Here is a 27,058-nt window from a genome sequence, read left to right on the forward strand (position 1 = left end):
GCCACTGCACTCCAGCCTGGGCGACAGAGCGAGACTCTGTCTCAAAAAAAATAAAAAATAAAAAATAATAAAAATAAAAATAAAGGATGGATGGCAGATTCTGAGCATCTTCTGGGGTAGAATAGGATCTGAGTGGGAGTTAATCCGGTTGTCAACACGTGGGTGACATCCATATGCTCATGGAAGGTAAAGGCAAGTGGTGACCTCAGCCCCAGCTTCACAACTCACAATGAATAAAAATAATTCCCAAAGCAGAATATTTTAAGAGGGCAATAAAGTAAGGTTATCTCTCCTTCTGCACTTATGGGTTACATGTGACAACAGTAACAAAATCACCCTTTCTAGGATTATGTCCCTGAACTATTTGTTAAGAAGCATCGAAGCGCCATGAAAGACCCTAAACTCTCATGGTTAAACTCATTAAGCCCTACCCTCCCCAAGTTCCATTTAAGCTGTTTCTGTTATTTTTAAAAAAGAAAACAAAATCTCCAGAGCCTTGCATTTTTGTCTAGAGGATTTGCTTTTCCATCCTTCATAAGGGGAAAAGTAGCCCAGGAGGAGCCTTAAACTTTATTAACATTGTAAAATATTCAGTGGTTTTTTATTGTTCATTTCCTGTTTTATTATTTTTTTGACTACCATGTTTTGCAAATATGGGGCATACATGAAGGTAAACAGGTTTAAGATGTTTCTTGTCTTCAAACTTCCTGTATTGTTTTGGAGCCAAAATAAATTCTTGGTATTTATTGTGTCTGATGTTATGAAAAGATGAGATGGCCTTTAATGCGTCAGGCCTATGCATTAATATTTGCCTATAAAATATGGCATGTTCCAGAGAAGACCAGAAATACTCCCTTATTACCTGACAGATGTAGAAGGAAAAAATCAATCAGGCGACCTCTAAAGTGCAAGCTTTTAAGGTAAACATACAAATGTAGATTGAGATTCCATAGGTCTAAATATTTAAAAGTTATTTGTTAAACTAACAAACCATTAAATATAATGTTTTGACCTCCTATCTTCCCATCTGTGTCTTCATGTGACCTGAAAAGTTAGATTCAGATTTAGAATTCTTGGCCTAGAGATTTTAAAAATTAAAAATAAATAAATAAATAGCAAAGTAAGAGAGGCAGCCTGTCTACTGTCTAGGACTACAGAAGGACCCTGTCTGGGTCTGTGTTCCCACATGAACAGCCCTCCTCGGCCAGGCCTCCAGTCTAGGGTAGTGCACATCTGTGCCGTCCTCCACCCCAGGGAGGGTAGACCTGGGGCGGAGACCTGTGCAGGCCTGGGATGCACGTTCAGGCATTTGGGTAGGAAATGCTGGGATTGCCAATGAATGGTCTAGAGAATTGAGAGTCTTTTCTTGCTTCATGGCAAAGGACATGGCTGGAGGAGGGTCAGAGCAGGGGGCCTCAATCAGAAAGTCCAGGATACAAACCCTAGTTACCTGGTTCTAGGAGCCAGTGACCATTGAGTGCCTCTTTGTGTCTTTTGTTTTGTTTTTGTTTGCAGCGGGGTCTTGCTGTGTGACTCAGCCTGGAGTGCAGTGGAGAGATCATGGCTCACTACAGCCTCGACCTCCCACTTAAGTGATCCTCCCACCTTAGCTTCCCAATTAGCTGGAACTACAGGCAAGTGACACCATGCCCAACTTTTTTTTTTGTAGAGATAGGGAGTCACTGTGTTGACCAGGCTGGTCTCAAACTTCTGGGCTCAAGCGATCCTGCTGCCGCATCCTCCCAAAGTGCTGGGATTACAAGTGTGAGCCACCGTGCCTGGCCCAGTGCCTCTGTTGAAAGGAACTCTGCTCCCTAACATTCCCCTGATAAAATTTCACCAATCCAGGACAGCAGAGCAGTCACTTAGAGGGCTAAAATGTCCTGTACTGTTTTAGAGAAAAATAAGTTATTGATATTTATTATGTATGAAGTTATGAAAAGATGAGATGGCCTTTAACGCATCCTTAAGATCTGGCTCTACGGTTGGTCTCTTTTACAGTCAGAAGTTTTCAGTTTGCTATTTCTAAGGCTTCTGAGTGCTTTTAAAATTTTTCAAGCTTTATTGAAATACAGTTCACATACCATACAATTTACCTATGTTGTTTTTAGTATATTTGCAATTTAGTATATTGTGACCATCACCACAATCAATTTTAGAACATTTTCATCACCCCAAAAAGAAACCCATTCTCATTAGCAAGCATTCCTGTTTTCCTCACCTCACCCCCAGCCCAGGGCAAGCACTAATCGACTTTGTCTCTCTAGTTTGCCTCTTCCTCACTGAGGGCTTTCGTACTTTTGAAGTGGTTTCCCTGTACATGTGTACGTATTAAGTAGGCCCAGATAGAATAGCAAAATCTCAATACATCCAGATATTTTGTTTTCTCTATAGGTGTAGGTTAGTGCTTCTCAAACTTTGATGTGCAAGAGAATCACTCTGCGAATCTGGTTAAAATTCCCACTGATTCTGCCGGTCTGGGGTAGGGCCTGAAATTCTGAATTCCTCTCAAGGAGTCCCCATGCTGCTTGTCTAGAAGACACACTTTTTCTTTCTTTCTTTTTTTTTTTTTTTTTCCTGAGACAAGGTCTCACTCTGCCTCCCAGGCTGGAGTGCAGTGGCATAATCTTGGCTCACTGCAGCCTCCACATCCCAGGCTCAAGTGATTCTCCCACCCCGACCTCCCAAGCAGCTAAGACTACAGGCACATGCCACCACACCCGACTAATTTTTGTATTTTTTGTAGGGACAACAGGGTTTTATCATGTTGGCCAGGCTGGTCTCAAACTCCTGAGCTCAAATGATCTGCCTGCCTCAGCCTCCCAAAGTGCTGAGGTTATAAGCATGAGCCACCACACCCAGCATGGAAGCCACATTTTAAAGAACAAGGACACATGGTGCTGAAGTCATTGTTTTAACCAAAGCAGCCTCCATTTCAGACAATGAACTGGTTTAGTATGGCAGGGTCTCATTATAGCATAGAAAGCATGGGGGAGTGGTGTGCCTGCATTCATGTGTGTGTGCACGTATGGGCGTGTGTGTGTGTGTCTGAGAGAGAGAGAGAGAGAGCGAGAGAGAGAGACGGGCAGTGGGCAGAGGCTCTGTGAACATGGACCTCTGTCTACCATTCTGAAATGAGGGCTGTGAGGACTTTGTACATTGATTTACTCCCTTCTGGCCTTCAACTCCATGCTCTTCCTGATTCACCCTCCCCGTTATAAAGCTGAGATACTGCAGGTTGTTCAACTTCGGTTCCCTTCTTTATCAAGGATGCAAAACCATGTTCCTCTGACCATCGCTGATGCATCAGGGTCATTGGTTCTGGTCACACAGCACTTTCTGGAAACTGTGTTCTTGTGAAAAGAAATGAGAACCACATTTCCCACACTTTGGTATTTTTAACAAGCTCTGTCTCCTTGGGCATAGGAACCACAGTCCCTGTTTACAGAGCAGGAATCTGAAGCGTGCGACCCTCGGTGGTGGGGCTCAGTCAAAACCCAGGGCCTCCAGGTTTGCTCGGGGTGAGCATTGCACAAGCTGGGGCATTCAGTTGCCATCCACAGGAGGACTTACTTTCTCTGGGTTCTATCATATTGCTTTTGTTCCTGTGGTTTCTCGCTAAATAACTGTATCGTCAGATCCCACATGGTAGCGCTAAGGCCAAACACAGAAACCAAGCTTTATTCATCTTCCAGGATGACCCATGAGACTCCCTGAGTGTCCAGCTGTTATTTTAGATGTGAGGTGGGAGCACGGGGAGGCTCCAGTGGGGCTGCTGGGCTGTGGATGGCAGAGGCTGTGTTGTGTATAAAACCCCTGAGAACAGGACATAAGTGGTTGAGCTTCATGGCAACATGTCTGTGACTGCCTTTTTTTTTTTGAGATGGAGTCTCACTGTGTTGCCCAGGCTGGAGTGCAGTGGCGTGATCTCGGCTCACTGCAACCTCTGCCTCCCAAATTCAAGCGATTCCTCTGTCTCAGCCTCCCAAGTAGCTGGGATTCCAGGTGCCCACCACCACACCCAGCTAATTTTTTTTGTTATTTTTTTTAGTGGAGACGGGGTTTCACCATGTTGACCAGGCTGATCTTGAACTCCTGACCTCAGGTTATCCACCTGCCTTGGCCTCCCAAAGTACTGGGATTACAGGCGTGAGCCACTGCACCTGGCCAACTTTTTCTTAAGACACATTTGAATCTGAAAACAATGCTAAATTACTTAGAAAAGACAAGAATACGAATCCAGTGGTGACGTTTATAGCAGCACATTTCTGATCATGGCACCTCTTGGCTCCAGCACTTTCAAAGGCTCCCTATTACCCAAGGGTAAACCCAGCCTCCTTATTACGACCTCCAGGGCTCTCCTCCCTGGCTTTGGCTTCCACTTCTAGCTCTGCTGCCTACAACTCCCTTTATAAATCCCTCACACCCCAGCTACTCTGTCGTGGACCATGTACTGTTGCAGGAACACAGTGCCTCGCAGCTTCCATGCCTCTCCTCTTGCTGTTCCTTTCTGCCGGAATGTCCCTCTTTCCCTTCTCTGTTAAAATTTGAGTCTTCCTTCCAGGGTGAATTCCTTTCCTCTCCCTTCATGATGCCTTTTAAAAAAATCTCTTTAAGTTAGTTAATTAATTTAGAGATGGGATCTCACTCTGTTGCCCAGGCTGGAGTGCAGTGGCATGGTAACAGCTTACTGCAGCATCGAACCCCCTGGCTCAAGCACTTCTCCCGCCTTCCAAAGTGCTGGGATTATAGGCATGAGCCACCACATTTGGCTGTTTATGGAATCTTTTACCATCTTTCTCTTCTCTGTGTTCTACTCCAACTGGACTTTCTTTTGACATTGTCTACATTGTTAATAGAAATAATGCAAATACAATGGCCATTTATTGAACACATGCTGTGTGCCTGATGGGGTAGCATGTGATTTACATAAGCAACTCCATTTCCTCTTCCAAATGCCTTAGTAAAGAAGCTGGTGTTGTACCCACTGCAAGGTGAAGTTGTAAGTTCAGACTTCCCCAGAGTTACCTAGCAGGTCCAGCGTTGGTCCCAAGGCTGGTGACGACACCCAGACCCTCTTAGGCAGCAGTACCCAGCCTTTTTGGCATCAGAGACCAGTTTCATGGAAGACAGTTTTTCCATGGACTGGGCAGGTGGGGGGATGGTTTTAGGATGATTCAAGCACGTTACCTTTATTGTGCACTTTATTTCTATTATTATTACATTGTAATATATTAATATAATGAAATAATTATATAACTCACTGTAATGTAGAATCAGTGGGAGCCCTGAGCTTGTTTTCCTGCAACTAGACAGTCCCATCTAAAGGCGATGGGAGACAGTGACAGATCATCAGGCATTAGATTCTCATAAGAAGTGCACAACCGGGCGAGGTGGCGGGCACCTGTAGTCCCAGCTACTCGGGAGGCTGAGGCAGGAGAATGGTGTGAACCCGGGAGGCGGAGCTTGCAGTGAGCTGAGATCCGGCCACTGCACTCTAGCCTGGGCGACAGAGCGAGACTCCGTCTCAAAAAAAAAAAAAAAAAAAAAAAAAAGAAGTGTACAACCTAGATCCCTCGCATGTGCAGTTCACAATAGGGTTCGTGCTCCTATGAGAATCTAATGGGGCCACTGATCTGACAGGAGGTGGAGCACAAGTGGTAATGCTCACTCGTCCTCTGCTCATCTCCTGCTGGTTCCTAATGGGACCAGTCCATGGCCCAGGGGTTGCAAACCTGCTCTCACGTTCTGTTCATATTCATTTATCTCAACCAGAGCTGGCTGGAGCCAACAAAGGAAGTCTCCAGCTTGTGTACAAACCCCTGTGACTTCCAAATTATAGAGGACTTGGCTTTACCTGTGTGAGATGGGTTAGGGGATGGTCCCTCTGCCTCAGCACAGTGACCGTCATGAGTCATGCCCGTCCCCAGGTCATTCTTTATTTCTTCAGCAGTGTATCTCTGAGCTGTGGCCCTTGAGAGGCCTTAAAGGGTATGCTTGAAGCTTTTGCAAAACGTAGCAGGGAGATCTTGGGTCCTCAGGAAAACAAATAAGCAAACATCGTAAGCCCAAGAAATTCAAGCAGGTGGTGGCGGGGAGCATGGTCAACACAGATGTCTATTTGGGCAGGTTAAGGAATGCACAGGGTAGAGAGAGGTCCGTGGGGATGGGGTGTCCATGCACCCCAGCAGAAGTGAGTAGGGAGCTAGAAAGGCTCTTGGGTGGCAAGACTCATGTTAGAGCAGAAATGAGCAGGGAGTAAGCAGGGAGTTAGAAGACTCTTGGGTGACAAGACTCATGCTCTCGTCAACACTGGTCATCCGATGGGCTTGTTTGCTGTCGGGGTCAGCTGTTGGATCTGCTGTGAGAATGGGTGGATGAGGAAGTGAAACGCAGCAAAACTGGATCTAGACAGGTAAAAAGCTAAGCTCAGTCAAAAGAATGGTCTGAAATAATATTTAGGGACCTAGAGAAATGCTCACAATGTAATAATGTTTTAAAATTTAAGATTTTCAATCTTAATCACAATCACAATTTCATTAAGATACATACCACCACCTGCACTTACGATTATGCATAGTAAAGAGACCACAGGGAGTGTTCCAGAAGATTGTCTGAGGGGTGGGACAATGGCAGTTTTGATTTTATTTTTATATAGTTTTTGAACTTCCATGATGTTCTCAAGTAAAACATGTTAATCAGAAAAAAAACATGATAATCAGATAATCAGAAAAAGAAACAAACAAATTCTCAAAGCACAAAGCAAGCAGGATTGGAGGCAGTCTGGCTGGGAAGGACCACTGTTCCCACCCAGCAGGGTTTTCTTCTTAATATTCTTTCATGTGTGTGCACCCAACTTCAAAGCTTTTCCTGAGTTTATTATTGTGACAAATTGCTCTAAACTTCCTCAGCGACAGCCTCCCATTGGGGAACTACAGTTTGAAAATGTGACGGAAATTGATGAAACTTCTCAAGAATTCCTGGTGTAGACAAGACTTTAGGAGGTGCGTGGAGACAGCGAGACTCTCTCGGCAAAATGTCCTCCCCCTTCCATTATGTCCCCACTTAGTCTGTTCCATCCCTGCCTAATCACGGATATCCACTACCACATGTCTGCAGTCACCCCAGGGACTGGGATGCATCAAGAAAGGAAAATCCTTCCCAAGCACTGTCTTTACCATCTTGGATTCCTTTAGAGCTCTGAAAGGCAAAGGGCTGGATTCAAGAAATAGGGAAGAGGCCGAGCATAGCAGCCTGTAATCCCAGCATCTTGGGAGGCAGGAGGATTGCTTGAGGCCAGGAGTTCAAGAACATAGTAAGGCCCTGTCTCTACAAAATATAAAAAAAAAAAGGTATAGTCGGTCATGGTGCCACAGAAGGGTCTCTTCAGAATTGAGCCCAGTCTGGGCTACAGAGTGAGACCCTGTCTCCATTTAAAAAAAAGCAAAAGAAAGAAATGGAGGGGTAGCATGAAGATACCGTTTGGCTTCAGCCTCCTTCTCCATGTACACATGCACCTACTAATATGACTGTCTTGAAGGAAAATTCCAAGCTAAACGTTTTGTGCCCATTTAGCCCAAATAAATACAGAGGGAAGTGGGAAAGCCCTTGGATAAAACCACCTTGACTTCGGTGATAAATTTGTCAGACTTCAGTTTTGTTTTTTGTGATTTACCTATTTGCTTTTAAAATCTTCGTACATAAAAGATTATCAAAGAAAAAACTTTGTATGTGCCTGAATAACTTTCTTACATTTTGGCCGTGTGTTTTAATGCTTCAGAAAATGTATTTTGAAGGGAGGTAGGGATGGGTGAGGACACGCTGACAGGTTAGAATAGACTGAATCAACCCTCCCAAGTTCTGAATCCTGTACGTGTGTGTTGGGATGAGGGGAAATGCCTGGATGAAAATAAGTAAACTGAAGTTTATAACACTCTTTCTTGAACATCATACAGCTCTTCCAAATATCATTTTGATAAGTTAATATAAATGAATCAGAAACATCTGCCTGCCAAATACCCCCCGCACATACAAGGACTTAACAATTGAATGGAAAAATGTTCGGTTCAATGTGTTTCAGGTTTTAGCGGATCCAAGATGTTTTGAAAAACAGTTAAGTTCTTAAGACATTTTGATTATTTAAAGGGTAGCTGGCTCTCCCACCCTCTTTAAAAACGGCAGTGGTTATTTCTGTTCTTTGTATCGATGCCAATTTCTCTTATTGTCTGTGGAAGAAATTCTCTAGCAGAAGCTCACATCCCTGGTCTCTGAAACGATGACTGCAAATTGCTGTCCTATCCACATAAAGGCTCGCTTCTAACCCTCTACTTATCCTATGCCCAGATTTGGTTCCTAAGCAAATGCTGTGTCCTTCAAGTACAGAGGTTTTTTGTTTTTTGCTTTTTTGAGACAGGGTCTCACTCTGTTGCCCATGCTGGAGTGCAGTGGTACGATCATGGCTCACTGCAGCCTCCACCACCCAGGCTCAAACAATTCTCTCTCCTTAACCTCCCAAATAGCTGGGACCACAGGTGTGTGCCACCGTACCTGGCTAATTTTTAAAGTTTTTTGTAGAGACAGGTCTCACTATGTTTCCCAGGCTGTTCTCAAACTCCTGGCCTCAAGCAATCCTCCTACCTCAGCCTCCCAAAGAACTGGGATTACAGGTGTGAGCTACTGCACCCAGCCCAGACACAGGGTTTTAAGTGATGATGAGGCAGTGTTTTTTCTAGTTACAAGACCCTTTTCTAGAGTCAAGAAGAGCATTGTTGCCACCATGGGTCACTGTCTCACAATTTCAAGAATTTCTTAATTTGTAGTCCTGGTTCACCTTGACGAAAAGGAAGAAAAGATATTAGATGTTCAGAGGATGAGCTGAAATATGATAGATTATCAAGAGGAAAACAGTTCAAATTGTGTAAAAGACAACAACTGAAATTTCACTGTAAAATCAAAGCCACATTGGCCTCAGTCCCCTCAGCCCACCCTCTTATCCTTGGACACAGCAGAGGGATCCCGACAAACGCCCAGTATGTGGGTGACAGCAATGAGTGTGCAGTTCTCTATCAAGCTCTCTGACTCCAAGAAGTTGTCCTTACATTTTATTGATGTGCAGTCTCGCCATCCTGAAATTTTAATCACCTGAGTGCTGCTTAGACATCGGCTAGATCACCCAACTTGTAATTCTATCTGCATTTGAAGATGAAAGAAGAAACCCTTGTGCATTTTTGTTCCTTCTGTTTTCCCCTTCAAGGGACACTGTCAATCTTTCTTAGGCTTCCTGAGTAATCATCATTTAATTTTCTTTATAGGTTGGGAAGTCTCGATTCTCTTAAAAAAAAATGAGAGTAATTAAAAGTGACAGGGCCGGCCGGGCACGGTGGCTCAAGCCTGTAATCCCAGCACTTTGGGAGGCCGAGACGGGCGGATCACGAGGTCAGGAGATTGAGACCATCCTGGGTAACACTGTGAAACCCCGTCTCTACTAAAAAATACAAAAAAAAAACTAGCCGGGCGAGGTGGCGGGCGCCTGTAGTCCCAGCTACTTGGGAGGCTGAGGCAGGAGAATGGTGTAAACCCAGGAGGTGGAGCTTGCAGTGAGCTGAGATCCGGCCACTGCACTCCAGGCCAGGCGACAGAGCAAGACTCCGTCTCAAAAAAAAAAAAAACAAAAACAAAAAAACAAAAGTGACAGGGCCAGGTTAGTAAATAGATTTGTGAATTCAGGGCACTACAGGTCTCCCTCATGGTAGAAATGATGCCATTTCACCCCAGTGGCTTTTAAGTTCAGAACTGGGAATTAATGATATTTTCTCGCCAAGTTTAAGAAATCGAGAAACAAAAGAATTAAAGCAGAGCTTCATCCCACTGTTTCAGAGCCAAAATTTGTTTTAGTCTCACCAGAGTAAATACAGCTGTGCTCCCATTTAAAACCCTCCCGTGGCTTTCTGCTCCTTCCAGTCTCAGTCCCAAGTCTGGGCTGGGTTTCACGTCTGCTCTTGATGTCATCTCCTCTCTGTCTCTTTCACACGTGTCCCAGTGAGCAGAGCTGCCTTCTGCTCGGGGCCTTTCACTAAGGGTTCTCTCTCTGACCCGCAGACCCCCAAAGAACCAACGTCTCTCCTTATCCAGGGCTCAGCTCAAATGGCTCCTCTGTGGCGAGCATCCCCAGACACACATAGATCACTTTGTAGCCCATTATCCTGCTTTAATTTCGTCATAGCACTTATTGCTAAATGAAGTAGTCTTGCTAGCTGGGTGTGGTAGCTTATGCCTGAAATCCCAGCACCTTGGGAGGCCAAAGGAGGAGGATTGCTTGAAGCCAGGAGTTCAAGACCAGCCTGACCAACATAGTGAGACTGCATCTCTACTTAAAAATAATAATTAAAAATAGTCTCGTTTATTGTCAACCTTATATCACTGAAGCATACACAGTGAATGAATGTTCTATGTAGACATGACCCCTGTTTGGAAAAACTGCTGTTTTCAACTTTTAAAATATTTTTTAGATGGAGTCTTGCTCTGTTACCCAGGCTAGAGTGCAGTGGTGCAATCACGGCTCACTGCAACCTCCACCTCCCAGGTTCAAGTGATTCTCTTGCCTCAGCTTCCCAAGTAGCCGGGACTCCAGGTGCGTGCCACCATGCCTGGCTAATTTTTTGTATTTTTAGTAGAGACAGGGTTTCACCGTGTTAGCCAGGATGGTCTCGATCTCCTGACCTCATGGTCTGCCTGCCATGGCCTCCCAAAGTGCTGGGATTACAGGTGTGAGCCACTGCGCCTGGCCTTCAATTTTTTTTAATTGTTGGGCATTGCTTAGTGTGTACCTGGTGTGTTAACATGCTAGTTAGTGTCTTCTGCTAACTTGGAGGGAGTGTTTATTTTTCAGCGATTCCATCTCTGTTGTATGTGATGGCATGCTGCCAAAGCCCAGTCTTTCAGAAAGGGGCAGTGGAATCAAAACTTTAAGGGATAGGTTCTATTAAAAGAAGCACCAAATTTCTTAAGATTTGCCTTTCCTTGTCTCTAGGCTACAGATTTGAAATTCCGGCTGAAAGTACATTGAGTATAAGAATCAGCTAACAAAGGTTGGGCGCAGTGTATCACCCCTGCAATCCCAGCACTTTGGGAGGCCGAGGCGAGTGGATCACTTGAGGTCAGGAGTTTGAGACCAGCCTGGCCAATATGGTGAAACCCTCTCTCTACTAAAAATACAAAAACTTATCCAGGTGCATGCTTGTAGTTCCGGCTACTGGGGAGGAGGCTAAAGCAGGAGAATCACTTGAACCTGGGAAGCAGAAGTTGCAGTGAGCTAAGTTCATACCATTGTACTCCAGCCTGGGCATCACAGTGACAATCTGTCTCAAAAAAAAAAAAAAAAAAAAGTCAGCGAACAAGACAACGTAGAGTTCTAGTCCTTAATCTCCCTTCGGGGACATCACTCCAACCTTGGAAGGAATTTTTTGGAGGAGGCCCTGGTCTTCATAAATGGCTATCAATCCACAGACCATAGACTGATTCCTGTCACCGTCCACAATCCCAAGCACCCAAGGATGTTCAGGCCTACCTTGAGAATGATCTCGGACAAGCATATGACATGTGGCAACCCTCAGAAGCTGATGAGAATGAGTGTGTAGGCCTATTTAGGTCAAATGTAGATTATTCCAGATGTAGCTAAAAATGACAATTTCCTAGCCAGGTTGGGTTTAAAAAAAAAGTTTAGAGTTTCCAGAAACCATTGATCTTAATGAGCTTCTCCCCTTTTAGTTTTTATTTTCAGAAAACATAATGACAGATGTTCCCTGCAAAGGCCTGAGAAACCTGTTTCTAAGCCAGGATTCTGACAATAGTGCAAAAGCCCTTCTTAGAAAAGCATGGTTTGGTCTTGTTGGTATTGTGATGCTCTGAGAAGTTAGGAAAGGCTTTCAAACTTCATTACTCCTTCTTAACTAATTTCTAATTTGTTGTTCCAGTATTTATGTAAACCTCTCTCAAACCAAGGCAAGAAGCGCGGTAGCGTATTTCTTTCGGCATCATCAATCCGTCATTTGATCAGGCTGCTATCTCAGGGGGCATGTCTTACCTGTGCTTTCCCTTTGGTACTTTCTAGTGTTGAGGTGCTTGTCTGGACTCAGTTCCTGTGTGTGGACTGTTGCAGGATCCTCCATGGAATCTGCTCACTGTTCCCCTCTGGTTTGTCACCGGCATTTTAATCTATCACCTGGATCATGTTACTTACTCTCTTAATGCCAGTTGAGACATCCTCTAATACTGAGGATTAAGTCTGAGAGCCTTACTTTTGTGTTGAAAAACCGTTCACTGAGGTGTTCTTGATCCTAAAGCTACTCACAGTGAGGTCCATGGGTCAGCAACATGGCAACATCAAGATCACCTGCGCTCCTGAGAAGTCTCACCCCTGCCCCAGGTCAACTACATCAAAATCTGCTCATTAACAAGATGCCAAGGTCATTCGGATGCACATTACAATTGGGAAGTGCTTTCTAGAATCCTCACTGCTACTGTCTCCACCATCCATCATCATCATCATCAACAGCCATGTCCTATTGAGATATTTCTTTGCCTGCTCTGATTTGAGCACCCTGCACACACCATCAACATGATCTTGTTTCATCCTCCCAAAGTCTCTGTGTGCTATGGACTATTATTATTCCCATTTGCAGGTGAGGAAGCTGAAGCTCAGGGAGATCAAGTCATTTATGTGGAATTATCCAGGTAGGAAGCGTAGGCAGCCTGAGTTCGATCTGAGACACTTCACCTCCGACATCTGTTTCCCTCTCCCCTAGGCCTTCCCTCTTCCCTGCTGGCCAGGTCAGTTCACTCCATATTCATTTCATTTGCTTCCTTCTAGTCAGTCTGCAAAACTCCAAAAGCAAAGCCACTGTGGAGGGAAGGCTGCTTCTTGGTGTGTTCTGTAAAAGAGTTTTGGATCTTAACATTATTTAAAATAAGACTGAGTTGTACCCTGTGTAGATTTTATCTCTCTCAGCCCCAGAAAACAAGCTCTTTCTGCCGCTTCCAATTAAACTGGATGGCTTAGAGTTGCAGATTATCATCCCCCCTGCCCAGATGTGACCTCCTGGCTCTGTTGAAGTGGTGGAGTATCTTAGACTTGACCTTTGGAAGAAACTGTGTATTTACAGCTCTAATCTGGGGGAAAAAAAAAAAAAAAGTAATATGACCTTGCAATGACATTGGTCTACAGTTTATCAAATTCTTTAAAGACCTCAAGGTCAGAATAGCTATAGCCTGTGTACTCGAGAACAAAAGTTAATTACAGGAAGGTGATATCTGGGGTCTGGAAGAGGTTGAGATCAGTGATTTTCAGACTGATTACTGAGCTGTTCTGCTCTGAGAGGATGCTCACTCCAGAAAAAGACTGGAGCGTGGGGTTGTTGTGGGGCAAGGTGGAGCTGGCCTCAGATAGAAGTTTGGTGGACCATTCTTCACTTTCAGCCAATTAGTACAGTACTTTCAATCTTATATTATTTTATATAGTAGGCCCTACGGTAACATTTTATTTAATGAGCCTTTCCTTCCTTGTAAAAAAAAAAAAATTGTACATTAAAAAGCAACTGAGCTAATCCTTCTCCATCCTTTGCATTCTTTGCAGTTGAGGCTGTTGAGGCTCAGAAAGGCAAATTGACTCCCCCAAGGTCACACGTTGTTTTGACTGAAAGCTATTTCTTGTTTCCTCCTTTGAAAACTCAAAAGCTGGGCTGGCTGCCAAGTCTGCTGGGCATTCGCTCCTCTGCTGTCTGGATCAGCCCTTATTATATCCAGTGGCACTGACCTGGGTATATTTCATTTGCATTTAGGACTCCTTTGTGTGTGTTTGGAAAGCAAAGTGCTGTTCAGGTGTTCATTGGCAGAGCTTAGTCAGTAAGTCATACATTCTCAGTGTTCTTTTCCTTCCACCATGCAGTCAATCTGCATGCCTCGCCTTCTTCCCTGGTTTATTTATACATTGAAGGTAGCCTTGCAAACGACGCTGAATACTCCAATATCAGCAAGATAGAGTAGCTCTTCTGCAACCACAAGGTGAAATGGCTGAAAAATCCCATTTTAGAAGAATGTGCATTTAAAGAATTTATGACCTAAAAGGGAATATGGGTTGGGAGCCTGAGATAATAAGGAGCCCTAGGAAAACCCTTTTTTAAAAAAAAAACTTTCAAAAAAGTAAACCAATAAATAAGAACCACTCATGAGGAGTATCAGTGACATTTTGCAGCTAGTAATAATGGGTATGTGGGTAATTTTCATTTTATCATTTCTTGTTTGTCAGACACTTCTTCATTTGCTGTGTGACAGATGAGATGCATGCTAAGAAGCATTTTCTTTCTTTCTTTTTTTTTTTTTTTTTGAGATGGAGTCTCGCTCTGTTGCCCAGGCTGGAGTGCAGTGGCGCAATCTCGCCTCACTGCAACCTCCGCCTCTCTAGGTTTTAGCAATTCTCTGCCTTAGCCTCCAGAGTAGCTGGGATTACAGGTACCCGCCACCATGCCCAGCTAATTTTTTGTATTTTTAGTAGAGACGGGGGTCTCACCATCTTGACCAGGCTGGTCTTGAACTCCTGACCTCGTGATCCACCTGCCTCAACCTCCCAAAGTGCTGGGATTACAGGCATGACCCACCACGCCTGACCGAAGCATTTTATTTCTAAGAGTGGCTCTCCTCAAAGTCTGCCATCAAAGCCTGAGCCATCAGCTCAGGTAGGTAGCTCAAGTAGGATTCTGGAACTTAGTTTCATTGCTCTCAGCTTTTGCTCCTCTCTTCTCTACCATTCTATTTTACCTACCATTTCTAACCACCATTTCTTCCTTCTCTAATTGTTCCCAGTGGGACCAACACACACACTGGAACTGAAATTCCTACTATTTCCAAAGATGTATTGAAGTCACATACACTGAGATTTACTACAAAGGAAACTCTTCTTCTAAAAAAGACAAATACGTGTTGTTTTATGTTTTAGTGCAGCATTATTTACAATAGCAAAGACTTGGAACAAACCCAAATGCCCATCAATGATTGACTGGATAAAGAAAATGTGGTACATATATACCATGGAATACCATGCAGCCTTTAAAAAGAATGAGTTCATGTCCTTTGTAGCGACATGGATGAAGCTGGAAGCCATCATTCTCAGCAAACTAACACAGGAACAGAAAACCAAACACCACATGTTCTCACTCATAAGGGGGAGTTGAACAATGAAAATACATGGACACAGGGAGGGGAACATCACACACCGGGGCCTGTCAGGGTGTGGGGGACAAGGGGAGGGAGAGTATCAGGGCAAATAGCTAATGCATGCGGGGCTTAAAACCTAGATGATGGTGAAACCCCGTATCCACTAAACAACACAAAAAATTAGCTGGGCGTAGTGGCGGGCGCCTGTAGTCCCAGCTACTCCAGAGGCTGAGGCAGGAGAATGGCGTAAACCCGGGAGGTGGAGCTTGCAGTGAGCTGAGATCCGGCCACTGCACTCCAGCCCGGGCGACAGAGCAAGACTCCTTCTAAAAAAAAAAAAAAAACCTAGATGATGGGTTGATAGGTGCAGCAAACCACCATGGCACATGCATACTTATGTAACAAACCTGCACATTCTACACATGTATCCCAGAATCTAAAGAAAAATTTAAAAATAAAATTTAAAAGACAAGTACATGTTGTTGTCATGCATGTCCGTGTGAAGAGACCACCAAACAGGCTTTGTGTGACCAATAAAGCTTTTAATCAACTGGGTGCAGGCGGGCTGAGTCCAAAAAGAGCGTCAGCGAAGGGAGATGAGGGTGGGGCCGTTTTATAGGATTTGGGTAGATAAAGGAAAATTACAGTCAAAGGGGGTTGTTCTCTGGCGGGCAGGAGTAGGGGTCACAAGGTGCTCAGTGGGGGAGCTTTTTGAGCCAGGATGAGCCAGGAAAAGGACTTTCACAAGGTAATGTCATCACTTAAGGCAAGGACCGGCCATTTTCACTTCTTTTGTGATTCTTCAGTTACTTCAGGCCATCTGGGCATATACAGGGGATGCGATGGCTTGGCTTGGGCTCAGAGGCCTGGCAGTTGTTTTATTTAGGTACATCCAAGCCCCCAATAATTTAAAGAATTTAAATTGGCTCTCAAGCTATTCAGTCATGTACACAGAGAAGTTATCTAAGAAATCCTTGAAGTGTCATCTATATATGCTGATATTTTAAACTTCATCTTTGGTTATTCCATTCCTGAGAAGTTAGAGAATAGCTAGCTTTTTCCTCAAAAAACAAATTCCTGAGAGATTGTAAAAAAGCCTGTCTAAAGATATTAGTTAGTGATATGTAGCGCTAAAGCAGTTTGCTGTCACTTTTGGTGATCTTTTCAATTGTTTACTAGGATTAAGATATTGAACGTGGTCTCAGGTCGATCTCTAGAGTAGGGAAATGATTGTTGCTGAGTACTTATTATGTCATATAACACTTGGGTGTCATGAAATGATACCAGCGAGGGGTTTGTTACAGTTTGGCAAAATTTATCCTTGGAAAACTTCAAAGCTGGAAAGATTACCAGGTGTATCAGGTAGCTGGTGGGGCTCTTTATAGGGTGTGCCTTAAGGTCAGGCCTATTGGATTGTATATTTGTAAACAGAACCTGCAGAGATTAGTCCTTACCTCAGGCAGTTCATGATTCCACTCTAGAGAGAGGCATTTGTCATTTATTTGTCTTAGACCCTTGTCCTTGTTTTGCAAATACAACCATGATATCTTAGCAGAGAGGTGAAACTATACACTTCCTTATCTAATTCATTTGTGCATTATTGTCATTCCTGTTTAGGATTGATGTATTACCATTCTCTTTCATTCGAATTCACTTGGAAGTAAAGTTTATACCTGATAGGAGACCCCTTTTTAGATTACGTGTACTTACCCCTGACCAGTAACTGTCTCCCGGTAGTCCTGTGCACTGCTCCGCTTGAGACTGAATTCTTATGCTTATCATGACTCCTTTGGATGAATCTAAATCCATTCCCAGAGAGCAGTGTCAGCTTTCCCTCAGGGCTGTGTGGGGGAGGTAGAGATGCTGGAACAAAGCTGCGAACCTCTTAGGGAGGTAAAAGAGAGGAATGCATACTTGATAGTCAATAGTGTCAAGTACAGTTATGTTCTTGCAGTTTCCAAGGTCATTTTTTTTTTTTTTTACTTCTCAAGTATAAAAGTACTCTCAGCCTTTTTTAAGGCCTTAAATACAACAATGATCCTTTAAAAATGTATTTCTCCAAATTGTACTCTGCCCCCCTACTCCCATAAGAGCTTGTTGAAACAGACATCACACCTGGCTCTTCCAAATATGCTTAGCACTTAGTACAGGTGCTGGACATCATAGGCACAGAATGAATATTTACAGAATAAATACATAAACAAACATAGCTTGTTCTCTGAAATCCCCTGGGATTCAAGAACCTCAGACTTTGTGTAGAGTAAAACAAAACAAAATTCCAGATCTCCAAGAGCCTTGAGAAAAATCTCCCTGTAACAGTGATGCCTCTTTTTCTCTCCTGTTTTAATGTTGGCATTTTGCTTTGATTTTATTTTATAAAGTTTATGACTACCTTAAGTAGCATTAAAATTCTACTTTTTAGTTTCATGTAACAGGGTGACTATGTTTTGTTTTTTAAGTTGTTAACATACCATAATGTAAAGTTGTTTACCATATTTTTTACTAGATTGCTGGTTTTCTGTTTTAACTCCCTAAGCCTTTCTTTTCTGCACACTACCAGGATAAGCAGGAAGAAAAGGATGTTTAAAAATGAGAATGCATTTTAACAGGTCTCGTGTGTACTTTCTGCTAAGTGTTTCTCAAACCATCATTGTGATGGGTTAACTTCATTAGACCCATTTAAAAGGTGAATTTATAAAGTTCAGAGGCAAGTGATTTTTCTAACATCTTTATATCAGTTATCTATTGCTGCTGTGACAAATGACCACAAACTTAGTGACTTAAAATGCAAATTTGTAATCTCCCAGTGGGTTCTTCTTGCTGCACAAATAAAACCAATTCACTGAGACAGTTGTATTGCAGTTGAGAAAGAATTTAATTCATGCAGGGCCAGCTAGCCAAGTTGCAGATGAGAGTTTATTACTCCCATCAGCCTCTGGGTGGGGGCCACAGGACCAGTGGAGTCATGAGTCATCATGGGTCCAGGTAGAGTCAGTTGGTCACCAGAATGCAAAAGTCTGGAAAACATCTCAAAAGACAAATCTTAGGTTCTGCGATACTGATGTTATATGATGATGATGATGATATAGGAGCAATTGGGGAAGTTATAAACCTTGTGACCTCTGGTCACATGACTCCTGGGCAGTAAGGGAATTGTAGAAACATAAGCTGGGGGACAGTGGCTGGTTGTCCTTTAACTATGCCTACGTCTTAGCAGAATTCAGGCCTCTCCCAAAATTCTAATATTGTGGCCTTTCATTAGTCTTGCAAAGGTGGTTTCATCCCCCAACAGGGAGCAGACCAGTTTTAGGGAGGAACTATTATCATCCTTGCTTCAAAGTTAACCTAACTAAAGGCCAAGGCAGGCAGATTACCTGAGGTCAGGAGTTGCAGATAAGCCTGGACAACTTCGTGAAACCGCATCTCTCTAAAAATACAGAAATAAGCCAGGTGTGGTGGTGCACTTCTGCAGTCTCAGTTACTTTGGAGACTGAGGCAGGAGAGTCACCTGAACCTGGAAGGCAGAGGTTGCGGTGAGCCAAGATAGTGCCATTGCACTCCAGCCGGGGTGACAAAGCGAGACTCTGTCTCAAAAAAAACCAAAAAAACAAAAAAACAAAAAATAAAAAATAGGCCGGGCGCAGTGGCTCAAGCCTGTAATCCCAGCACTTTGGGAGGCCGAGACAGGCGGATCACGAGGTCAGGAGATCGAGACCATCCTGGCTAACACGGTGAAACCCCGTCTCTACTAAAAAATACAAAAAACTAGCCAGGCGAGGTGGCGGGCGCCTGTAGTCCCAGCTACTCGGGAGGTTGAGGCAGGAGAATGGCGTAAACCTGGGAGGTGGAGCTTGCAGTGAGCTGAGATCCGGCCACTGCACTCCAGCCTGGGCGACAGAGCGAGACTCCGTCTCTCAAAAAATAAATAAATAAATAAATATATAAATAAATAAACAAAATTAAACTAAACTAACCTAAATTCCTCCCATGGGTAGCCTGGCCTACGCCCAGCAGTGAGCAATTACAGCCAGCCTGTGAGGCTAGAAGCAAGATAGAGTCAGCCAGGCTAGACTTCTCTTTCATAATCTTTGCAAAAGCAGTTTCAGATTTATTCTCTTATAGCTCAGAAGTCCAAAGTGGATCTTATTTAGCCAAAATGAAGGTGTCCGCTGGGTGGTATTTCTTCTGGAGGCTGGAGGGAAGAATCTGACTCCTTGCTTTCTTCCAGCTCCTAAGGCTGCTATCCAGATTCCTTGACTCACGGCCACTCTCTCCATCACCAAAGCCAGCAGCTTAGCATCTTCAAATGGTTCTCTGACTTTGACCATTCTGCCTCCTCCTTCCATTTCTAAAAAAAAAAAAAATCCTTGTGATTAGGTTGAGCCCACCCAGAAAATCTAGACTAATCTCCCCATCTCAAGATTATTATTCTGAGGCTGGGAAGGGGAGGGGGTGAAGAGAGGTTGTTTAATGCATACAAATATGCAATTAGAAGATATAAGTCATAGTGTTCTATAGCACAATAGGGTGACTACAGTTAAGAATAAGTTATTGTCAGGCCAGGCATGGTGGCTCACATCTGTAATCCCAGCACTTTGGGAGGCTGAGGTGGGCGGATCACCTGAGGTCGGGAGTTCGAGACCAGCCTGACCAACATGGAGAAACCCCATGTCTACTAAAAATACAACATTAGCTGGGTGTGGTAGCACATGCCCGTAATCCCAGTTACTCGGGAGGCTGAGGCAGGAGAATCACTTAAACCCAGGAGGCAGAGGTTGTGGTGAGCTGGGATCATGCCATTGAACTCCCTAGGCAACAAGAGCAAAACTCCGTCTCAAAAAAAAAAAAGAAGAATAAGTTATTGTATATTTCAGAATAGCTAGAAAATATCTGAAATGTTCCCAGCACAAAGAAAAGATAAGTATTTGAGGTGACAGAGGTGACAGACATCTGAAGTACCCTGACTGATCATTATGTGTTCTATGTATGGATGAAAATATTACATGTGCCTCACAAATGTGTACAATCATTATGTATCAATGCAAATTTGAAAATAGAAAGATCACGAATTGCATATTTGAAGTCTCTTTTGCCCTGTAAGGTAATATATTCAGTTCTAGGATTTAGGACATAGAAATCTTTGAGGGAAGCATTACTCTGCCTATTGCAGAGACCCATATAATGTCCTAACAGAGTTGACTTTCTCCAGGTTTCTAGCTTTCTGCATATACAAGAAAACGTTTTTGGCTTTTTTGGTGTGTCTTCTCCTGGTACTTCTGTCTTGGATATTACTTATTTAATTTTACAAAAAAATCACAGCCTCTGTGTTTGTTTGAATAAATTGAGGTTGAAAAAGTTTTCAATGACAGTAATGATACCTTAATAACATAATGGGAGAGGAGGCAGTGTCTTGGCAATTGAGACCTGTGAGTTTTAGACAGAGATGTTTAAAACTTGACATATTGCATGAACTCACAGAGTCTTCTAATTTTTGTCTTTTAGGCTTATGTACAGAAGTACGTCGTGAAGAATTATTTCTACTATTACCTATTCCAATTTTCAGCTGCTTTGGGCCAAGAAGTGTTCTACATCACATTTCTTCCATTCACTCACTGGAATATTGACCCTTATTTATCCAGAAGGTTGATCATCATATGGGTTGTAAGTATTACCACTACTCATTAACTGATGCTACTTCTAAAACAACTGCTTCCTTTGATACTCAAGTACTTTGCAAATATGTTTTTTGTTTGTTTTTTGTTTTGTTTTGTTTTGTTTTACCACTTAGAGTTGGATTTGTTGCCTAATTTACTTTGGAAAAATTAGAAGCAGTGAACACAACTTGTGCTCCCTGAGCAGTAAGGGAATTGTAGCAAGGTAAGCTGGGGGACAGTGGCTGGTTGTCCTTTATGCCTACCTCTTCGCAGAATTCAGGCCTTTTCCAAAATTCTAATCTTGTGGCCTTTCCTTAGTCTTACAAAGGTGGTTTTCATCCCCCAGCAGGGAGAGGACCAGTTTTAGGGAGGAACTATTATCATCCTTGCTTCAAAGTTAACCTAAACTAAAGGCCGGGTGGGTGGATCACCTGAGGTCAGGTGCCCACCAGGTTCAAGTGATTCTCCCGCCTCAGCCTCCCGAGTAGCTGGGACTACAGACGTGCACCACCACGCCTGGTTATTTTTTTATTTTTAGTAGAGACAGGGTTTTGCCATCTTGGCCAGGCTTATCTCTTACTGCTCTGAAAACAACGTGTTTTATTTGCAAAAACCAAACCTGTGATTTTGTGTACCTTGAGATATACTTTCCCAAGGGTAGATCAAAGTAGGAGAGGGCATAAGTGATGACCAGAGAAGAAAGGACCTTTCTAAGGACCCACAGAGGGGTATGAAATGCATCCTCGCAAGAGGCCTATTTTAGTAAAATTGGATCAGAAACTAAAATCAGAAGCTGTTGAGCAATACCTCCAAGCAGTATTAAGTGACCATACACGTAGGAGAGGCCAAAACACACAAGGCAAAGCACCTTCCTTGAGGGAACGTCTAGTGTAGCAGGAGCAGCTGCAAATACACAGAAACCATGTGACAATCCCAGGTAGACAGGCAGAGCCTTTTTCTGCTGTTTCACTGGTAACCCTAGCATTTAATTTTGTTCAGGGCCAAATGAGTTCTGATTTTATGTCTCATTGAAGGAGATGGTAGACATTTGGAAGGCAGCAAGGCATACACAAGATATGCAAGATATGTAGGTTTGGTATCAGAGAGACCTGAGCTCAAGTACAGTCCAGGCCCCATCTGTGTGCCCTTGCTCTGAGCCTTACCTTCCTCATTCGTAAAATTGTGTGAATAATGTGCCTCCCCAGAATCATCGTGGGAACATCTAGAGTGTACACAGAGCTCTAGGCCTGGCATGTGGAGGACTCTGCAGGTCGTTATTTGAGCATGATAACGCATAGTCACTAGTGCATGAAGGTGAAGGAGTCTTGAAGATCAACCAATTCTAAGGTCGAAGGTTATTTAGCTGGTGGAGGAAACTTCCAGACAAGACTGTTTCCCTGACTCAAGATTCTGCACTAGAAATAGAGGTTCCAAAGCACTTGGTTGGGTATAAAAGAGAAGATTTCAGCAAGTGACTTTCCTATGGTGGGCTTTATGTTTTCTCATTTGTGGAACAAGTAGAGTGGACTTGATTAGGGCTCATAAATTCGCATGTTCTCAGAGGCAGGGGACAGAAATAAAGCAGCAATGTCCTGAGTCAAGGTGAGGGGTGACAAGGGCGCAGTATCCACACAAACCCTTCACCACGTGGCGACAGAGGGACTAGGGAGCAATAGCCCCTGGCTCCACCTGGGACTCCCCATCCCTGTCTCCCCACAGCTCTTTTTTGAAATCTAGCTTCTGTCTAAAAGTATAATGTGAGAGTCTGCAAAAGCGTAGGTATCTTGCAAATCATAAAGAGAACGTTAGTCCAGTTGTCCCTCCCCGTTTCTGAGGCCACTTCTGTGTCCACGGAGCAGGCAGGATGGGGGCAGGAGAGAGAGAATGGGAGTGGTCCTTCTGTTCTTAAGATCTGAAAACCCATGGGCTTGAGAATCTTTCCCACTGTCATTTATTTTCTAAGATGTGTGTGTGTGTGCGTGTGTAAGGTATAAGTGTGTATATATATGTATGTTTGTGTATATAGTTGTGTATATGTGTGTATATACGTATATAGGTGTGTATATATATGTATGTATGTATATAGATGTGTGTATATCTGTGTGTGTATATAGGTGTATGTATATGTGTATGTGTGTATATAGATGTGTGTATATCTGTGTGTGTATATAGGTGTGTGTATATGTGTATGTGTGTATATAGATGTGTGTATATCTGTGTGTGTATATAGGTATGTGTATATGTGTATGTGTTGTATATAGGTGTGTATATATGTGTATGTTTGTATATGTGTGTGTGCATAGGTGCATATACATGTTTATGTACATAGGTGTGTATATATGTGTATGTGTGCATATAGGTGTGTATGTGTGTATAGGTGTGTATATGTGTGTAATGTGTATATATGTTTGTGTGTATGTATATAGGTGTGTATATATGTGTATGTATGTATATAGGTGTGTATGTGTGTATAGGTATGTATATGTGTGTTTATGTGCATGTATGTATATAGGTGTGTGTGTAGATGTGTATATGTGTGTGTATAGGTATGTGTATATGTGTGTAGGTATGTGTATATGTGTGAATGTATGTATATAGGTATGTATATGTGTGTGTATAGATGTGTATATGTGTGTATATGTGTGTAGGTATGTATATATGTGTGAATGCATGTATATAGGTGTGTATATGTGTGTGTATAGATGTGTATATGTGTGTGTATAGGTGTGTATATATGTGTGTAGGTATATATATATGTGTGAATGTATGTATATAGGTGTGTATATGTATGTGTGTTTATAGGTGTGTATATGTGTGAGTGTATGTATACAGGTGTGTGTGTGTGTGTTCTAAATCCCAAAACCTTAATAATGGTTGAGTGGGACAGATGATGAGAAGTACATTACACAGGAATATCTTATACTGTGTTTGATCCGCTCATGGCCAGTTGTCTCCCCCACTGAGGGTGGCAAACTTTCCCTGAGAGCTGGGAAGACCTCTAGACTCTGGAGAAGGCTGTGGTTAGGGGACTCTCTGCTTCCCATTATTGGTGGTTGTTTTATGCTTTGTATTCCTCATTTCAAAGCGTCAGAGTGCCTGTTTGAGGCAAAACAACAAGCTTTTGTCATAGAGTGAGGCAAATAAAATCTTTGCCCGAGAAAGGAAGAAATAACCTCTGAATCTGCAGTTTGTCCTGAGGTTTGGCCACCTGTTTCTTGACTTTTTAAAATGGGCTCACGGCCTGGTTCACCAGTCCCCCTGTGCTGAGAGTTCTGTAGTTATTCTGTGTGGTCACTGTAAGGCAGTGTGAGAAGCCTAACGTAGTGTGAGAAGCAGTGTGAGAAGCTAAGGTAGTGTGTGCATTCCTGCCAGTGCCTGGGATGAGAGTGGAGGTCATTCCAAGGAGAGAGAGGAAGAAAGGAAGGGAGGGAGGGGGAGAGGGAGATGCAGGTGTGCTTGCGTGTGTTTGTGCATCTGCATGTGTGTGCATGTATTTGTGTGTGTGTGTGTGTGTGTGTACGTGGGCGTGTTGGGATTAGGGGTGCTCTCTGATGGGCTACAGAGACAATAATGAGAGATACTTGGTTTGGCTCCAGAGTTGAAGGTAGACGAAAGGAAGGGCAAGTCCCTTAAGTGGGGGCGAGGTTGGGAGCCTGGGGTGGATAAGGGTTAGGTTCTGGTACTTGGGCCAACCAGGGCCATCAGCTTCCTGCTGAGGCAGTCTTTCTTCAGTAAAGGATATCCCTAAATTAGTAGCTGCTTCTTCAAAGGGGTAGGGATTAAGAACTGTTAATTACATAAGGGACAGAGCTGGAAGTCTTGTATTGAACATCTTATCTCACCCAAAACTCATTGGAAGGCAGCTTTGTTCAGGATTGCCAAAGCTTGGCACATTTTATATTAATTTGGGAATTGTCACTGGATGAAGCCCCTACAGGTTTTATTGCTTTTAAAGATCTTTTGTTACATTAAGGGTAACTCACACTGTCTGAAGTAGCTTAGCAGAATTTATGCTTGTATCAAGTTCTCTCTCCTCACAATCATAATTAGTCCTCACCTGTATTGTACATCTTCTGTTGCTTTTATAGGCATCTATGTTCATTATCTTATTTGAGCTTCATAACAATGGGCAGTATCATTTTCTAAATTGGAATAGTAGTATTTCAAATATTGATAAGCCATACCCTATATTGAGCATTTAGTATATATACCATTCGCTGTCAGAGTGCTTTACATATTTTACTTCACTTAATCCCACCAGCAATCCTGAGAAATAGTTATCACCAACTCACTTTACAGATCCTGAAACTGAAATATAGAAAGGTTAAATAACTTGCCCAAGGTCACACTGGATTAAGTGGCAAGGTGGATTTGATCCTGCACCCAGACCTTGTCTCCCAGGGGAAGCTGCCATGGTTGTTTCTTAGAAGAACGCAGCTAAGTGGCATAAGGAGCACAATATTTTTTTAAAGATGCTAAAACTGGGGCTTCAAGCATTAAAATGATTTGCCCATAGTTTTCTTCTATTGCATATTTGCTTTGGTTTGTGTTGCATTTCTGTCCTTATGGCATTTATTAACCCTGTACTCTACTTAACTGTTTCTTATCTACCCGTCTTAACCCATTTATGACTAGTGTTCCTTTATTGGAACGCGAAGCTTGTGGGAGTTATTTGTATCCTACCACTCAAGGTCATCGCCAAGGTCTGATTTTTCACACACAAAAATTTGCAACCTCCAGCATAAATGGGTTAACAAACCTTAACAAACCCCACAGTATGGGATAAGCTTTTGTTAGGTTAGCTGAAACACATCAATCAATTCACCACTTCTCTCCTTTATCCTGTATCAAGGTTTTTAACCTATCTTTGGGCTCAAAAGAATTTTAGATATTTGGTCAAAAAAGACAGCAAATGGATTTTCTTATTAGGATGCTTATAAAGAGATATTGAGGATGATGTTTCAGAAGATGAGTCACTGCCCCATGGCGTGATTATCTAATCTCTTCACTTTCATTCTGGCATGGTGACAGACCTAACAAAAAATAAAAGCTTTAAAGTTATATTTCTGTAGCTTTAAAAGGTTAGAGGCAACTTCATTGAACTTGGGTGGTGTTTAGTTTTGTAATATGAAGCAAAATCTCACGTTTTTGCTGAACTCCTCATTTTGTGAAATAGCAATGCAAACATTGATACCACAACTGATCCTGGGAGTTTGGAAGCCTCATTTTCTCTGTTCTTGTGATATTTTACACAGATATTTCTTTCCACAGATACTTCATGGCATTCATAATGAGATGTAGAAAAAAATGAGATAAACAGATAAAAATTGAAAGTAAAGGGAGCACAGATACAATAGAAGATGAAAGTCCAGACTAAAGTGAAATGTGGCATGCTGGTTCAAAGGTGAGCCACAGATTCATATTTGAGCTTTGTCTTGACCAACCAAAATGAAGTTATGTTATCCACTAGGAAATCATAAGCCTATTTCTAAGAGAACAAACCTTTTCCTGACTCATGAAATTGATAGAATTGTCAAGGCTAGTGATACATGTTGCTCAATTATTTTCTCAGAAGTATCTAGTCTCAGTACCTGCTTATCATCTATGTGAGAGTACTCATTCTGACTCCTTTTCCTGAACTTTCTGTGTTCTCATTTTTAAATCATTGCTAATTTAACTGAAGAAAACTGGTATTTCCATGCATGTATTCATTGCAGCACTATTCACAATAGCAAAGTCATGGAATTAACCTAAATGCCCATCAATAATAGAACGGATAAAGAAAATGTGGGACATATGCAGCCACAAAAAGGAATGAGATCATGTCCTTTGCCAGGGCATGGATGGAGTTGGAAACCATTATCCTCAACAAACAATCACAGGAACAGAAAAGCAAACCGCATGTTCTCACTTATAAGTGCAACTGATTGATGAGAACACATGGACACATGAGGGGGAACATCACACACTGGGCACCTGCTGGGGGGTTGGGAGGAGGGAGAGCATCAGGAAGAATAGCTAATGGACATGGGGCTGAATACCTAGGTGATGGGATGATCTGTGCAGCAAACCACAATGGCACATGTCTACCTATGTAACAAACCTGCACGTCCTGCACATGTACCCGGACCTTAAAATAAAAATAGAAAAAAAAAAAAAAGAAAAATGGTATCTCAGTTAACTTCCAGTTCATATAT

General features: G+C 42.8%; 1 protein-coding gene across 1 annotated transcript in view; it reads left to right on the forward strand.

The window, feature by feature from the left end:
- Window positions 1-27,058, forward strand: part of SGPP2 (sphingosine-1-phosphate phosphatase 2) — a 102,559-nt gene that overhangs the window by 9,594 nt on the left and 65,907 nt on the right. Inside the window, exon 2 of the mRNA XM_011951905.1 lies at window positions 20,710-20,868. The gene's annotated coding sequence lies outside the window, so the exon portion shown is untranslated. The remainder of the gene's footprint in view (window positions 1-20,709; window positions 20,869-27,058) is intronic.

Source organism: Colobus angolensis, unplaced genomic scaffold (genome assembly GCF_000951035.1).
Source record: "Colobus angolensis palliatus isolate OR3802 unplaced genomic scaffold, Cang.pa_1.0 Scaffold33, whole genome shotgun sequence".
In the NCBI taxonomy this organism is placed as follows: domain Eukaryota; kingdom Metazoa; phylum Chordata; class Mammalia; order Primates; family Cercopithecidae; genus Colobus; species Colobus angolensis.